Source organism: Myodes glareolus, chromosome 13, assembly GCF_982192425.1.
Source record: "Myodes glareolus chromosome 13, mMyoGla1.1, whole genome shotgun sequence".
Lineage (NCBI taxonomy): Eukaryota > Metazoa > Chordata > Mammalia > Rodentia > Cricetidae > Myodes > Myodes glareolus.
The window spans coordinates 16,130,629-16,148,448 of NC_142038.1; the positions used below are offsets into that span (position 1 = coordinate 16,130,629).

General features: G+C 37.7%; 1 protein-coding gene across 1 annotated transcript in view; it reads left to right on the forward strand.

Annotated features, from left to right (window-relative positions):
- Positions 1-17,820, forward strand: part of Dcc (DCC netrin 1 receptor) — a 1,076,497-nt gene that overhangs the window by 131,796 nt on the left and 926,881 nt on the right.

The window sequence follows — 17,820 nt, forward strand, 5'->3', positions numbered from 1 at the left end:
AATGGATTATTTGGTTCCACTCTGATAAGTATCAGTATCACCCCAACATTGCATGAGTTCTTTGATCTGTAAAACACATCACATAGTAAACTTTATCGTCAGTATGTTGTTGGCAGTTCTCATTTGTGCTTCTACATGTTTGATTACAACAAACAGATCCTTTATAAACCTGTAGTCTGCCAACCTAGGAACATCTAAATGAAGACTACATATTATGATTCTTAATAGAAAACACTTCAGTGATACTAAGTATCGATTGTATTGAGAATTTGGGATGTATTTCTAAACCCAAAGTCCCAAGATGGAACAAGTTATATGGAGCAAGAATGGTGTTGACATGTGGACACATAGTAAGCAGATGTTAGAAAGATGTATGAGAATAAATCCTCCTCTCATGTTCTTCTCAGTCCTGAAATCAATTGAGCCCTTTTTATTCATGAAAGTCACTAATGAAAAATCGTCATTCTCAAAGATTTTGGAATGCCTAATGTAGTCTTGCTAAACCTTGAGTTTTCATTATCGTGTCTCTCATATGGAAATAGTCACGCTTCTGTTTTACAGGAAGGGCAGAGAGTTGAAAAGAGTCTGTAACAATGGATCAGTTCTCTCAGAAGGAGAATGATGTCATTGCTTCCTGAGGCTCTAACTGGAAGGAGAGTGACTTCTTTAAGCAATATAGGAATGGTCATCTGTCTGAGGCTATGAGTCACAAGAGCAATTAACTCTAGTCTTTGTTAACTGAAGTTAAAAGGTTTTGGGAGAGGCAACGTTTACATTGATTCATTTAGTGAGGTGAATGTCAGTGGTGCCATAATATTGTTGTGGCCTTTATAGAAAACTCTCCTCCTCTCCTCTCTCCTTTTTCAGGGTTGTTCTCCAGGGATGTATACTCCTACCCAGTTTACTCCCCTTTTCATCACTTGCACCCAGCTGACTTCTTGAGTTAGAGAAGTTCCTGCCAGTCTTTGATTTCACCCATTTATATGGATCTCCATTCTTTGCAGTGATGGAATGAGATGAGCAATAAAAATTTGATGAAGGGATAGCAATATTACTTTTGAAGTAGATTTTCCCCTTCAACTTACTTCTTTAGAACATGTTATGCATTTTCTTTAAAATGGTTCCTGTATAACTGCAAAATGAAGTATGTGCAATTGCTTCCAAAACCTATGCTGTCCTCTGAAACTTTGCAAATCTCATTTCTGTTTGCATGCCTAAGCTTTAAAAACCCTTAAATGGCCGTGAACCTTAGCCAATGGTCCAGTTTATGCTTAGTCTTTTGAATAGCTTCTATTGTGACATGAAAGACTCGTGACATGAAGGGCTAGAGTAGCTGGAAAAAATTTTTTAATAACAAAATGAGGTATTATGACATTGTTCATGGTGGCACACACACAACCCAACGTCCATAGGATTAAGTTTTATTCTTTTTGTTTTAAAGATGTGTTTATTTTATTGTATATGTATTGGTGTTTTAATCTTAATATATGTACTTGTACTAAATGTGAGACTGGAACCCAAAATACGGTGTCATATTCCATGGAAATAGAGTCCCATGCAATTGTATGCTGATATGTGAGTGATGAGAACTAGCCCTGGGCTTCTGTAAAAGCAGCAAGTTCTTGTCACTGTTTGGTTATTTCTCTACTTGTGGCAACTCATTCTTACTACCACTCTGTGAGAGTCAGCACAGGTGTGGAAGGCACAATTGGAATATATACTTTCTGTAGAAGCAGCAGCCCATGTAACAATTAAAGTCTCTTGAGATTTCACAGCCAAAGCCCCTGTTAATTATGACATGTACATATATGTGTGTATGTATGTATACATGAAGTGAATGAATGAAATTTATGTCCTTGCAATGCTGAAGCATGCATGGGCAGTCTGTATATGGTGGTTATGTTGAACAATTTCATATTGAGTTTCATGATCTAAGTTGATGAGTGTGACTGACCAAGTTGCTTACTCAAGAGGGCACCAGATCTTATTATAGATGGTTGTGAGACACCATGTAGTTGCTGGGAATTGAATTTAGGACTTTTGGAAAAGCAGGCAGTGCTCTTTATCCCTGAGCCATTTCTCCAACCCATCCATGTACATATGTGTGTGTGTGTGTGTGTGTGTGTGTGTGTGAGAGAGAGAGAGAGAGAGAGAGAGAGAGAGAGAGAGAGAGAGAGAGAGATCTATGAGGCCTCTTGTTTGTTCCTGGCTGCTCAGCCTCAAAATAATCACACAAAACCCACATTATTTGCAATACCATTTGGCCAGTAGCTAAAGCATATTTCTGGCTAACTCATATCTTAAATTAACCCATCCCCATTATTTTATATTTTGCCATGAGGCTCATGGCCTACCAGGTAAAGGTCTGGCATCTGTCTCTGACAGGGCTACATGACTTCTCCCTGGCTCCGCCTTCTTTCTCACAGTATTCAGTTTAGTTTTCCCGGCCTAGCTCTATTCTGCTCTGCTCCTCTATAAGCTCAGAGAAGTTTCTTTATTAATTAATGGTATTCACAGCATACAGAGGGGAATCCCACATTGTGTGTGTGTGTGTGTGTGTGTGTATACATATATAAATACATGCATACATACATCTGTATACTGATTGTAAAATTCAGTTTCAATGTTGCTGTTTTACTGGACTGAATTGAGAGATGACAGAGAAGTCTGACACCACACTATTGTTGAACTTCTATTCTTATTAACCTGATGCCAAATGATGCGTCATGTTTCCCGAATCACTATCTTTATTCTTTAAGAGAAAAGAAGTTGACATTGGGCTACATAGCCTTACTTTTCTTAGCCTAGGTTCAGACTTGTAGCCTATCATCCAGGGATTTTTCTAAACCTTTCAGTGAGGAATGATTGACAACAAATTCTAGGTTTGTGAAGAAAGCCAGGGGCTAAACATTCGGATGCAAATGTGCCTGCAGATTCTCAACTGACTATGGCAACTGCCTCCATAAAGGGAGTGACTCCCCTGTAACTGAGATCTATCTTCCAAAATAAAAGACCCTTTGTCTCCACAATAGGGAATATGCAAAATAACAAACAAACAAACAACAACAAAACTCCACAAAAGCTGAACTTCATTGAAAGTTCCTTTTAAAAAGTTATTCTTTCTGAAAGTCCTAATTAGGATTACAGCCAGGTTTTGGGGTGGCATGTGCCTCTGATCATAATTTCAGCAAGTGGTGTGGTTGCTGCAGGAAGATCAGGAGTTTATGGCCATCTTCATACTTGGTTGCTGAGTGAGTTTCAAGGTAGCATGGGATATGTAAAACTTGTCCAATGAGAGGGAGGGAGGGAGAGGGAGAAAGAAGAAAAAAAAAAGAAAACTAAAGAAAAAAGTTTTTGTAGAAGTCCACCACTGTTAAGAGAACATAATTTTGGATAATTGAGAAATGCTTGGTTTCTTTTTTTTTTAAAGACATATGTTGTTTTTAGTTAAATAGTTATTTTAAACTGTCATTTTTCTGCCTGTTCATAGTTTTTTGGAAGGACACTGAACTAGAAAACAGGTGTGATATGGTCCCTGCCTTTAGCTGTGAGACTATAAAATATTTTTAGCTTTTTATATATAGCACGTGCAGAGCTCACCTGCTAAGGACCGGGACAAACTGGCGTTTTATGTTTCTTATCTCATTAAACCCTAAGAGTCTAAGCTAGTCTCTGAAGTCAGCCTCAGAATCTATAACGAAGAAGCAGTTTGACAACTCCAAGAATACTTAGACTTCTTTCCTAGCTTACCATCCTGCTTCCAGAAATTTCCCTTCTAGCTCAACAGTCACTGATCAAATCCAGCAAGGGAGATGCTGTCCCTCTTATTAGTTAATCTTGACATCGTGATAATAGGTGGTCTACTCAAGGTCTTTCCGGTCCCTTATCCTAATGTGCTTTCAAGCTTCTCCACAACATTGAATTTAGCATACAGGCCACATTTGTTTTTAGTAAGTGATAAAATAATACTGAAACTCTTCTAGTAGCTCTAAGTTTTATTTTTCTTTTCAGGATTAATCTTGAAACCTCAGAGATGTTGATAGTCGTAATCCACCCTTAAGCTATGTGGACAATTTAAGCAGGGGAAAAATCACTGTGACTTCCTGTGTTTGAATTTCAATAGATGTATTTGAGGGAGAAGTAACACTGTGCATATTGTTGGCAGGGTGTTCTAAGGGCTGAGGAGGTGGGAGGGGAGGAGGCCATCAAGGGTTACAGAAAGTTAGGAGATCTGCATGATTCATACAAGAACAAAGAGAGAAACCATTGGAGAGTCACATCAACAGCTTTCCGTGCTTCCTTGCTGGTTCTCCAAGTGTCATTGGCTAATTTCAAGCCTGCCAGTGCTGTTGGTTGAAGAGAGTAGTAGATTTTAATGGTAGGGCATGTGGTCTTTTGATCTGGACTGTGCTTTTTCTGAAAGAATGTAGAAACTTTGTTCAAAGACTCAGCTCAGTAGGTTGTGACTCTCCAGGCCCCCGGGTAGCCATCTAGGCCCTTGTTGAGGTTTATAAATGAGAAAGCAAGGGTCTAGAGAAGCAGAAATGAATTCATGACCCTGCACCACTTGGTACAGATAGATGTAGGGAAGATCCCTCTCTCTAGCCTTCCAGTGAGTTCCTTTTTTCATGTCACGACACTTTTATCTTAGAGTCCAGGAGAGGAATAGCTTCTCTTCATGAAGGATAATTATAGGAGGCCTCCAACTGAGTAACTCTAGATGATGCCCGGTTATATTTGATCTTTAAAACCTTCCTGACTTTCTGAATCATTGTCTTTCTAAAACTCAGGAAAACAGCTTCCTCTCTAACATTAATTATTCAGCTTGCTTCCTCAGTCTGAATAAGAGATATAGGAAAGTTATCCATGTGCTGCTCGTAACTTTACTTAGCAGGTCTTCGCTCTCTACCTCCATGCTGCCACACAATGAGCATGGCAACTAATCCTAGATATTATGAGACCCTAAAAATGCCTCACTTTTCTGCATTTAATTGTCTTCATCTCTTTTGATTAACAATACTTAAGCCACATTATGCAGATACTTCAAGTGCCCTTTTCTAACTCAAAATATGTCTAAATAGGTCCAATCTCAGTTGGTGCTACCAGGTGACAGTCATATGAAAATAACCACATATAGGAAGAGGAACACTAATTCCCAATAGTGACAGGAACTATTATGTGCCATGGGGTAATAAATAATCCTATTAAATCCTTGTACCATCCCTGCTTTCTGCCAAGATAAAAATGTGATATTTATTGCCGAGCTCATGTTACTTTTATGCTTGAAGCAGGAAGACATGAAGTTGATGATACTGTATGTTAGTCGCGTGATTCCCCTTATGGGTGAGGAACATTTCTTCTCCTTTAAAATAATTGGGAGCCAGCATCTCTTGACTACCTATCTCCCCCAAATAAATGATGTTCTATTTTAGCCTTTGGAAGAGCTTGATTCACTGTTATGATTTCTGAGATTTGTGATTGTAGCTATTAGAGACAAGGGTCAGGAGACAGCAATTTTTTAGTATTAGGGTAAAAGATGTAGAATAAGGGATAGATATTTATTTCAAGGTAATGCTTGTGTATTTCTAAACAGGATGCAGGTTTTTCTACTTTATATTAGTTTCTGTGTTTCATTTCCTTTTCTCATCTTTTGTTTTGTTTTGGTTTTGTTTGCTTGGTTGTTTGGTTTTCTTTGGGGTCCTGTAATTCACTTTGTAGACCAGAATGACCTTAAACTCACATAGATCTGCCTGCTTCTGCCTCCCAAGTGCTAGGATTAAGGTACTTATTCTGTTTTAAGAAAAATCATGAGCATGATTTCACTAACAAGTTTAGCTCCTCCCACCATCACCCTGCACCCCAGGAAGCAGCTATATATAGTGGTTCAGAATGAATTTTGGCGTTATCTACAAATGTTTGAAAAGGAGAAGTAGAATTCCAGAGGTAGACATGAGGCAACAATCTCACTAGAATTACCTTCTGAACCTGCAGTGTGGCCCTGTGAAAGTCAGAATTTGTGCTCCATGAATTTCATGACTGAAAAAAAGGCCCTAGCCCTTTCCACACCCGAGGGCTTCCTGCGCAATTTATATTCCATGTACATGGCTTCATTGTCTCTCATTCCTTTTCTTTCTTTTCATTCAGACAGAAATCATTTGAAGTTTTATTTCTAATCATCTAGCTGTTGGTATGATGAATCTCCGATGAACATTTATGACTGTTTAGGTCTCTCTCTCTCTCTCTCTCTCTCTCTCTCTCTCTCTCTCTCTCTCTCTGTGTGTGTGTGTGTGTGTGTGTGTATGTGTATATTCATGTGAGTGTTTAATTAAACTGATGGGAAAAACTGTCTCAACCAAAGGCAGTAATTTTTTTTTTTTTGCTCATTTAATGTTGCCCAGACCACAGTGAACTCTCCATTTATAGAGTGTTTCTCGTGAAACTGCTGCACTTTGAGCATGCTGGTATAGTCAAAAACATTCATTTGAATGGTAATTAAATTTTAATTGCTCATGTTCACCTTTACACACTTTGTACACATTAAGGTAGCATCTCCAGAGGAGTCATAAAAGAACAAGAAGATTCTCATCCTCCTCCTGATGGAGCTCCTAATTAGTGGCTTTGGATAAGTCATTTCCTATAACAGGGCAGGGTAATTGAGCAGTTTAAAATATTAATTGTGCAGGAAGATCATCATTATAGATCAAAGGTTTGTAGCTGGCTGTGTGGTTACTTTTCTCCCTTTGTATTATGTCGATTGCCTTCCAGTGCCATGAACACTAGCCCACAGGGATTTGATTTTAATTTTTATTTAGATATATTTCTAATGAGAGACAGAAAAGGTGTTGATTTGAAGGGAGGGGAAGTGGGAAGGATCTCAGAGAAGCTGGAGAGGAGAAACTGTAATCCAAATATGTTGTATTAAGAAAAAATCTCTTTCCAATAAGAAACAAACAAAAAAACTGAATTTCAATTTGAATTTTATTTCTACTTCCAGTAAAACTTAAATGTAGATTCTAGGGTGAACAGCATACTGCCTCTAACATCAACATTCATCATTTGAAGCATCAGTTTCAAGGGCTTTGGGAAAAGGATAAGGGCCAAGCTAAAAGTTGGTAGCATAAAATGTACTCTATAACAGCTGTGAGTCCCTAAAACCCATTTTTACTAGTATGAAGAAAAGAGATACGGAATATATGATACAATTACATTCAAAGTAATCTGATCACTGTGATACATTAAGAAATAGGTTCATCTTGACCTCAGTCTCTAGGGCCAAACATGGCTGTAAGATCAACACCACCATCATTCTATCCTGCTCCTCTCCCTGAAGATTGCATTCATCTTACCCCATCATGTTAGTTAGAGTCATGGTCCTTGGTGCTTCAGTGTATGTCTCCGAAGTCTTCATATTCTGCATAGGAACTGACTTGACTATGGAGCTGTCATTGTTTGAGCTATTGAACTGATGGACTCAGAAGTTTGAGTATGGGCAGGTTAAGGGAATGAGGGTGTCGAGTTCTCTGGAATGTTTCCTGCTGACCTGGGGGGCATCAGCCATCTTTGGGGGAAACCTTGGAAAACTGGGGTACTGCCAAATCTTGGATAGTTGGTTGTTTTACTACTGTCCAGGCTCTATGGAACTATCTGGCACCTTTTCAAACTGGCAAGATATTGGCAGATCAGAAGACAAGGTTAAGTTTAGGGAAAGAAAAAAATATTTTTCTTAGGACCTAGTGATTGAAGTGGAGGATGTCAGGTAAAAGGAAAGGTCGACAGGCCTGCCTGTTTAGGGCCTGGTAATTGAGGGAGGGATATCTTATCTGTTTGACATGAATCCTCCAAGTAAACTCCCTGGAACTTAAAAGGATTTTTTGAGTTTGTCAAAACTTAAGTTTTAGATATGTTAGCATTTCCAGTGTTTATAATCTATACTGATATTTAAATTATCTAAAAGGCGGTGTTATTTATGCCAGAAATGACTGTGATGTGTTTTTTGTACAATGAAAAGTCTCTTTGAGGTCAGCTTGTGGTTATGATGATAGTGGTATAGTATGGTGTTTCGTACTCTATCAGTCTTGGATTAAGAGCCTTTTAGAACTTTATTGATTGATGTTAAGACTATAAATAGTGGCAAAACGAGAGAGAAATCTGATAACTTGCATTTGTACACCTTAAAACACTTTCTTGTCCTCTGAAACATTCCCAGATCCTCAAATCTTAAGCTTTGTATTTTAAAGTACCTTTTATTTAAACAAAGGAACAGTCAGAAGTTATGCTGAAATCTATTTTGTAAGTTTGTCCCTTTTAAACTGTAATCCTTCCAGCCATCAAACTGCATCAGAGTTCTTGTAGAGGATAAATTTTATTTGAGTTAATGCTTAAAAAATGTCAGAGACTTACTTGATTGGATACCTAGACAGCAACTCTGGGATCTTCCATGGTCGTTGAGGGCAGATCTTAGGGTAACATCTGTCTTTTGGCAAGCAATGTGGGGCCTGCCAGGATTCAGGAGGCCCTGTGGACTAGGAGTTTATAGGAAGACAAGTCTACTGTTGACCTAGGCAACCCAAGGCAGCTGATTCCTTAGTGCCCTGTTGTCCACAGTCTGGAGAGGTCTTTGCAGCAGCTGAGGTGAAAGGCAGGTTTGCTCAGTGGTTAGCACTCTCACCTGTCAAGCTTGTTACGGGTAGAAGTTCTTCTGTACCCATCCATCTTCTTTGGAAGATATAGGTGTTGCTGCCAGGAGCCAACCTGGCTCTCTGTTACAAAAAGCCTTTTTAAATAAACATTTAAATGTCATATTTTCCAGATCTCTTGAGCATTTGAGGGCTGTCTATTGGGTATATGTGAACAGACAAACTTTGGGTTTAGTTACATATCTTAAGCACACAGGGGGCTAGTTAAAGCTTTATCCCTGTAATTAATTGTGTAGGTACCCAGCAAGACCATAATTAAAGAGCATAGTTATTTATAAGATGACTCTTAACTTGCATTCTTCAACAGTCTACAATAGGTTGGCAGCTTCCATAAGGTAAGGCCTTTACTTTACATTCCTGTCCGGTTTAGACTTTAAAATAATGATTTTGAATTGAAGTCCTTTTAATGTCAAAAATAAAACATTTTAATGAGCTCAGGGAAGAAATCAAGATAGCCATTGCATGGATATCAAACATATGTTGTCACTTATTTAAGTTATCTAGAATCTTGTTGTTGAACCCTTAGCAAAGACATAAGTACTTAGCTTTTGTTAATCCGAAATAGATCTTTATAACCTTAAACTTTTTTTCAGTATATGGAATTTATTTTAAAGCAGATGTTATGTTGTTACAGATCTATCCATATATTTATCATCATTTAAAAGCACATGGCAATTTAAAGTACTTAAGATTTGTTTTCTTAGTCTAGAAGGAGATACAATGAACAGAACTCATCAGGACTGTTTAAAACATCTTTCCATAACAATAAGTACATGTACACATACACACAGTTGAGTTTAAGTTGCTTGCAAACATACACATGCAGAGTTAAAGCTAGCCTACAGTCACACATCATGCTAATTCAATAGTCACATGACTGCTTTGTGAGAGGAAGCTGGTTTTTGCATCTCTGACTCACACTTTGCACTAAGCAAATACGACATTTAAAGAAAGAGAGAGTAGACGGAAATGCACAGGTCTTTTGAGCAACGATAAAAATGGAGAATTAAAGCCACCAGTGAATAAGAACTTATCCTTGCTCCGGTCTGCACCCCCCAGGGCTGAGTGGTGCAGGGGTGGCTGATACAAGGCCACCCTTAATAAAGATGGTGGTTAGGTCATATGACCTGACCTCAGCCAAGATGATGCCTGCCCAAATGTTGCATGGTGTTGAGAAACCATGTGGTTTTTTTTTTTTTTTAGAACAATCATGCAAACTTTAAACAGACCCAATTAACAAGACATAACATAAATATGTGTGTGGACATTTCATTTACACATATCTATTGTATATATGGATCAGATAGGAAACATTCAGAGTATAGGTTGTCACAGGCCAGTCCAGGGCCAGGCGGGAAATAGGGACTTGCCACCTCTGGGCTGGATGGTATGACAGTGGCAATGGCAAACACAGGACAAGTAGAAGAGCAGGATATTTTGAATAGGATAGTGAAAGAGAACATTTCCAAGTAAAGGAAGGACCCAGGCAAAGGAAGCACAGACAGGATTCGTCAAAAATGTGTGTTTGGAATTTGAGGTCAATTCTATTCCCTCTGTGAAACAGACACAAACCTAGACATACCAAAAAAAGGAAATTAAAAATAAGGAATAACATTAATCAGATTGGAATGGTTGTCGTTCTGTCTTTGATCACTAACTGATAGGACTGGGAGCAAACCCACTGTGGGCAATGCCAGACAAGGGCAAGTGGGCTTGGATTATGTAAGAGAGGTTGCTGATCAAAGCCTTGCTTAGCAACATTCCACCATGGTGTCTGCTTCAATTTGGGCCTTGACTTGCGACTCCAAAATGGTACATAACCTATGAGACAAATAACCATTGTGCCCCTCACTTGTTCTTGGTTAGTGTTTCATCACAACAATAGAAAAAAAAAACTAGAACAGGTTCAACTTGCTTTTCCCCTCTTTGAGCTCTAATATATTACCAACACAAACTATCTATCTTGTGTGTGTATCTCTGTCTGTGTACAGAAAAATCGTATGAATAGAAACAGAAAGCGCTACCTCTCTCCTTTCACACTTCTATCTTCTTCGTTTATCTCTGACAAATCTAACCGTAGCCCTAGCCATGACCCTAACCCTAAATCTAGTCAAATCCTAGCCATGGTTTTAGCCAAATCTCAATCCTTATATGACCCTAGACGTACATGTTAGTCATAATCATATAAAAAGTTATACTTAAAACCTTAGTCCTGACTTTAGATATAGTCATAGCCCTAGCTCCAGCCCTAATCTTAACCCTATCCACAGCCTTGTTTCTACCCATTGTCCTAACCCCAACAATTACCCCAACTTTAGCCTTAAACCTTAGTCAAAACTCTAGCTTTGGTATTAGTCATGACTCTATCCCATCACAGACCTAGCCTTAGTCTTAGAAGTAACCTTAGCTCTACCTGTGGTCTAGTCACAATTCTCTCCCTAGTCCTATGCCAGCCACAATCCTCTCCCTATCCTCAGTTCTAGCTCTAGTCCTATATGTAACAATAACCCTCGCCCAATCCTAGTTCTGTCCATAACCTTGGCCTTGGATCTAGCTCTGGCTCTTCTGGATTATGAACTCTGCTTAAATGTGCCAAAGAAGCATATTTCAGAGTGCATTTCCCCCAGATTTGTGTTATTTCTTGAGGATTAGCAAGGCATATTCTGGTATTATCACACCATTTTTAAAAAGATGCTATTATTTGTCAGTTCTATCATTTCTGTACCATCGATATTCAGGATAGACTTCGTCATAATACAATAAGAGTATTATTAACTGCAAGATCAGATGCGTCCATCGTTTCAAGTCTCTGGAAATGATACTGAATGAAAATGGTGAGGGGTAAAAACATGAACAAAACTACTCTCTTGTGACCTAGAATCCAAGCAAGAATGAAGAGACTAAGGTCCCATAATCTCTTTCAAGGTCACACCCTCAGTCCCATTGGAGCCATCATTTAGTCGATGTTACCTAAGAGCTGCCATCTCTCAGTAGTGTTACCCTGGGGATCACATCTTTGACACATGTATTCTTAGGGGGAGCAAATCCACACTATAGCATAACTTATACTCACAATGACACACAATTTTCTCCAAGACTGCAGAGTCAGACAATATTAGAACTGAGGTTTATCAATGCTATGGCCTATATTTAAAAATTTTGTTTTTCCTGCTTCAGCGTTCTCATTGTTCAAGACATCAGCATTCCAAACAAAAAAAGGAAAAAAAAAACTACTTCTAAGTCATTATATAGGAATAGGCTATCGATGTATGGACTTTTATTATCAATGATTTTAATAATTTGCTAGCTTAAAAATGAGGATTCTTCTCGTGTTTTTTGAAGTTATTAAAGTGAGAAAATGTTATAGAGACATGACTAGAAAACACACAATCCTTGAACATGCTTTTCCTTTAATGAGGAAGTTTTTTTCTCTTAGGTCCAAATGCTTCTGATAGCAAGCAAATCCATTCTTCAGTTTTCAGTAGTAAAGAACCCAGGCTCTGGAGCTATCTGCACAAGGTGACGGTCCCACTGGCGTTCCCCACACCACTCTCTGTGAAGCAGAGATGATATTAATGGTGACAGATTTGCTCGTGAGAGCAAATGAGTCAGTAGGTTTGTAGAATGATTAGAATGGTACCTTGTTGCAATAAATACTCTAAGTATTAACCATTTCAATTATTAGGAGTACAGGGAGCATGTCATTTAGCTAGCATGCTGAATTGAGTCTTTTGACAGTCAGAAATATAAAGGATATGTAATTTTTAAGGTTATAATCATTCTTTTTTCTTCTTTTTAACCCATCAACAAACCAGAGAATGTACTATGATATTTGGTATTTGACTCCATCTCAAGAATTTAATTTTTAAACATCTAATTGTCTAGGTTTCCTTCTCATATAACTGTTTTGAACACTTCAAGGGATGAATAAAATTTCTTTCAAATTACCTTCAGGGTAGTGCCTTCCTGTCTCAACAATTTCTACCTTACTATAACATCTCAGAGCTTAAATCAAAAAGATTTACTTTTTAACAAGAATATCCTTGGGTACCATATTCTTTCCTTTTCTATAGGATGCAGAAAATTATCTTATATGAACTCAGGCATAGCAAAGGAAATAACATACTTTTTGAGGTTTGAAAATTTTGCTTCATTTTCATGTAGATTAAGTTCTTTAGTTCCTTAAACTGTCTTCAGATTAAAGAGGTTTTGATTCAATCTATTGTAATGATGTGTTGATATTAGAATGTGAATATTACCAAGTGTGCCTGCTTGGAACATTTGTGTGAAAGGCTCCATCCCTTTTCCTTTTGATGGTTTGCTCATTTGTCACCTCTGTCTCCAATCTGCAGCCGGTGGGTGACAATTTCTCTTATGCTATTTGACATCTGGAGTCACCAAGAATAAATTAGACTGAGTTTTTGCCCCTATCCGGAAACTATTATCCTCTCTTTTTTCTTTTATGATTATTGTATAAAAGTGTTTATAGATACCTCATGTAAAGATTTTTAATCACTTCCATGATTCTTTTGATATTCTTCATCTGTTGCTAATTAACATGAATATAATGTACTATAATTAACCTTTTGGTTATGGGAATCCAGCTTGATGGAGGCTGGGAATTTGATCATTCTCTCCTTTAGCCTCACTATGCTCACTAATATTCCACACATGTTATCACCTGTAAATCAATAAGACCATGTCCATTTCCACAATCCCTTTTCTAATCTTCCTAAGAAAACAATAACATGGTTTGGTTCGGACAGTATTTATTATTTATATTCTTATGACCTTGTGATAGGTATCTTTTGTTTTCCCATTCTAAATGTTTATTTACTTTTATTATCTACATAGTTTAACCCAAAGTACCTGCCCATTACCTGGTTCTTTGACCACCTATTGACATGAGTGTCTAGCCTAGTGATACCATAGACCGGGGTCAGGCTGCTTAGGAAATGATCATATAATGAGCAATTTGGGCAAAACCATCTGTTTCTCATCACCTGGTTACTCCGGGCATCTTGTGTGACCTAATTTCTACCTGCCACTTAACAGGACCCTCTCCTTTACATTTTTGGATGCCATTGGATTATGAGGACACTCTACATCATAACCTCATTTCAAGATCCCTGATTTAATTAATACATGGAAACTTCTTTTGCCAAGTGAGAACAGTCATAGTTTGGGTGAATTGTTTGTCGTGGGACCATCATTAATCTTATGTAACCCTTCCTTGTTTAACTTCGTCATTGCAGTAAAACATTTTTCTCACTTGCCTTTGGAACAAGTACATGGAAAGGAAATATTTAGAAAACTTCACATGTTCAAAATATTTTTATTCAACTTTTAAAATCATTATCCATTTGTTTTGGGAGTATATTTAGATGTTGGAAATGATACCTTTTGTATTTGGTAGGCATGCAGTTGCTGAATCTCTTCAAAACATCTAAAGCAATTTTAATATCATAACCTTCCCTGATGGTCTTTCTCTGTAGAATCTTGCAGATCTTGTAGCATTTGTTCTTGTTTAAGGGATGCAATTTCTATTCTTATCTACAGTGGAATATAAATATTTGTTTTACTTTATTTTATTTCAATTTTTTCCCAGTCTAAGTCTGAGTGATTGGGCTAGGTGATGGACAAAAAGTCCAGCTTTATAACAGTCTGACTTCTGGAAATGTAGTTCTCTCCCTTCTTTCAATTACAACACCATTCAATTTCCTCTTTCTTTTGAAGACCATTTATTCAGTTGGTTGATCTTTGAGATTTCACATTGCATTACACCAGTCTCATTTAGGTTTAGAACACAGAAGCATCAGCTTTGGGTTGGTCTTGCCTCCTCCTGGAATCAGTTCATCTTAATACAATGATCTTATCTGGAGAGAGAGGAGCATAGAATAAACCTCAAGCCTTACCAAGACTTAACTCTATTATTATTGTTCTTTTAAATTAATTATTCCATGGCAAATTTTGCTTCTTTTTCAGTGTAGGAGAAAACTACATGGATGGAAGCTCACATTTATGCAAACTGTTGTGGATTTCTGTAGTTGGACGGCAGTTCCTTTCATGCCTCTACATGTCAGTTTTGTCGTTTGTTGAGTGAAAGACAATTAGAAGTGTCTGAGCTCAGATAGGTGTCATGGATCGTATTAGTTATTTCCCCCAGTTCTGTGATAGAATGTCTGATAGATGTATCTTAAAGATTCATTTTAGCTCATGGTTTTAAGGAATTCTGTCTATTATCACTGGGAAGTCAGAGTTGCAGGCTTTCCCAGTGACGCACCGTTGGAAATCCTCACTTGGCATTACGATATTTTCATGCATTAGGAAACAGAGTGAGCTCACACAGACCTGTAACAGACTATACTCCTTAAGGCCTGTTCTACAAAAACCCAATTCCTCCAGCTTTCCCCTCCTTAAAATTTCCATAACCCTCCCTAAACAGCGCCACCTGCTGAGCACCATGTGTTCAAACACAAGAGCCTATGGGAGATATTTCCCTTCCTAAATATAGTGGTGGTTTAATGGGATTGCCTCCAGCAGATTCCTGTAAAGAGTAAAAGGAATTGGCAGGGCTCCATTTCCCTTCTATCTCCTGGTACAGTCATTTTTGACTATTTCTACCTAAACTTCTGTAGCTTTTGTTATTTAATTGTGCTCTTTGGAGGCCAGGTTTTCTAGCCTCCTGCATTGTTTTTCCTTTTATCTGTCCTTTGGAGGCTTCAGAGATTTTTCTTATCTCAGAAATCCCATGATTTGGTGTGATACTTTTGCTCTAGCCTTGCAGACTTGAGACATGAAAGTTCCACATGTACGTGACTCATCTGTCACATTTGTGAGCACAGTAGCAATCCCTTGATAGCATTACATACAGCTTCTTCTGTGTTCTGGAATGACACTGTGTATGGCAGTCGGCTTAAATTAATAAAGGAATGCGGTAATGGACAGTAGATATGTGCACAAAGACTGTAAATGTACCACCGGGGTAGGAATGGTTCTTAACTTTTTCAAACCCATAGAATACCCAGCAGGTGGATGCTTTCAGATTAAATAATCACTTTACAGCCCTGCTGGAGATTAGCTCTCCATCATCGGATGTGGACTGCGTTGCTAGAGAGAATTGTGGAAAGGTTGAATACAAAATGCGGGGGTGGGTGCAGCACTAAAGGAGTTATTTCTTCCATCCTATGAAATGTATTTCAGTCTAGTAAATGAATTCTATCATTAGACATTTTTATACACTGTCTGGTTGTGTACTAGCACCAAGAGCTTTTGCAAATCGCTCCCCACCCCCTTAACCAAATATAAGAGAACAAATAGCAAGTCTTGTTGAGTAACAGAAGACCTGGGGAATAGTGGAAAATAAACAGATCTCTTCCCATAGAGACATTTGTATTCAATGATAGGAAAGGGTGCTTCCGTAGTTGTTCACATTGGTAAAGAAGATACTGGCAGTAAACGTAGAAAAACAATTATAAAAATGTACAAATATTTGATTTAATATATTTTTGAGTGAAAATTCTAGAAGAATTTGAAGTATAACAAATAACTAAAGTTCCAAAAAGTGAAAAGAACATTTTTTAATAAAAAGAGACCTGTTTCCAAGTCCAGTAGACAATTCAAAGATATGTTTTTAAAAATTAACAAAACATAAGATAGATGATGTCTAATTTGAAAGTAACCAGAGTTTGTATTGAAATGTAAAATAATGATAATACAGGAAACATCAAAAATACAAAATGTGGAAGATTACTAATACTCTTCTATTAGTTATCCTGTTTGTTTTTATCCTATTTTCCATGATGGTAACCACTGTTTAGAAAAAAAACTTCTCAAAATGTAAGAAGTCGGAAGACACTTTAAACCCAGAAATTGGGGTGCACACTGGAAGTTTTGGCTCAGTACTATGATAATGGTTTAAAAGGTCTGTGTATCAGGTCTGGGTCCTAGCTTCTAATCCCGTCCCAACTCATGCTAATAAAAGAATAGTTTCCTATTAATTTCAAATAGCAGGGCTGGGGCTCAGGATTCAGAAGGGAGGAAGCCTAGATTCTCCAACTTGCATCACAAGATTAAAAGCAGTTTATTCATAAATTAAAAATAAAACACAATGCATGTTAAAGTAAAGAAACATAAAAACACTGAAGATGTTTGTCTCCCTTCTAATCACTAAAGATGGATTGTCTAATTGTGCTAAGAAGAAAGCCTCCAGCTTGGGGAGCTCCCTGGCTCATTTTTGTTCAGCACTGTGTTTTACTCATCATAGAAACAGAGAATGGGCCACAAATCTCTGAGTTTAAATCTGTTAATTATTGACTAGGAGAAGGATTTATGGGAAATAGTGGGTTTCAGCTTTAATAAATAATGGGGTTGGTTCTGCCCAATGACAGATGTGCGCAATTTTCATTAAGTTCAGGGGCAGTTATACCACTGAATTAGAGCAAAATGGTATCTTTTAAAGAATATTCTGATTTTTAAATTATTCACCAGTCACGAAATAGTGGAGACATAGGCTATTGTTCTCTGTGGAGAACACAAAATGTCTTTTATGCAGGATGTAGCAACATGTTTCGATGTAGAATGCACAACTAAGAAAATACATAAAATCATGTTCACCCCAAAACAGCTAATTCAAATTGAGTTATTAATAGTATTTAGAGATGCTCCCAGATACAGTGCTGGGGAGAAGAGAAAAATGTAGCGCTCAATAAATATCAATAAAAAAATGTAAAAAAAATATAAAGATGCTCCCAGATACAGTGCTAGAATAGACTGTGGGCTCATAGATAACTGCAAAGCCACTTGGTTATTTCATGGTTTTTCAAACACTGAGTTTTGACAGTAGTCTTTAGCAGATTATAACAGTCACCAATAAGATTAAAAGAGTGGCTGAGATATCTAAAGGGATTCCTATTAACAGACAGATAGATTCTAAAGGCTTCAAGGGGCTAAAACACCTTGTTAGGGATTGTTAGCTGAGCATGGCCTCCGCTTTACTAACTGGATATCAAGCCTAGAAGTGCTTCCATCTGTAAAATGGGTAAATTCTCTTTTGTTCATTTTGTCTTCCTGTGATGCTACAATTAACAATAATGGGAAATATGTTAGGTAATAAAAAGAGCAA